Source organism: Coenobita brevimanus, chromosome 81 (assembly GCF_032717465.1).
Source record: "Coenobita brevimanus isolate Jiangsu-jjx chromosome 81, ASM3271746v2, whole genome shotgun sequence".
NCBI lineage: Eukaryota > Metazoa > Arthropoda > Malacostraca > Decapoda > Coenobitidae > Coenobita > Coenobita brevimanus.
In genome coordinates, this window is record NC_137034.1 from 21867637 (window position 1) to 21868216 (window position 580).

Consider the following 580-nt stretch of genomic DNA (forward strand, 5'->3'; position numbering starts at 1 on the left):
CAGACAGAATTTGTTTAAGCTGATCTTGTCGCGGGTCTTTGACACCTGTCTCACTCAAGAACACTAGATCACACTCCAGGGTGATCCTCAACTCATCCACCAAGCTGGATCCAAATCAGATCAAAACTGTTTCACTTATTTTATTCACTTACAGATATGTGGCTCGAGCTTCGACCTTTTCCTGTGACCTTGACCTTTGATTGATTGTTCTCAAAACTGTATCCCTCTATTCTTCCTTTTGTTCTTCCTTGACCTTTGACCTGTTGTTCTCAAAACCAGTACGTCTGCTCCGTAGCCGGTTGTCAAGCCATCCACCAAGTTGGCTAAAATTGGATAATAACTGTTTGAAATATGTTAAACGCTCACACGGGTCACACTTTGTCCTGTGATCTGCCCCTTACACTGATTGTTCGAAATTAATATATTAGTCGACCTTGCTAGCCCGTGATACTCCACTTTGACTCTATGCCCTAAAAAACAGTTGGTGTCTATGAGGCCTACCGTATCTGTCAACCTTTCCACTAAGTTTCGTTAAATCGATTAAAACACACACACACACACACACACACACACACACACA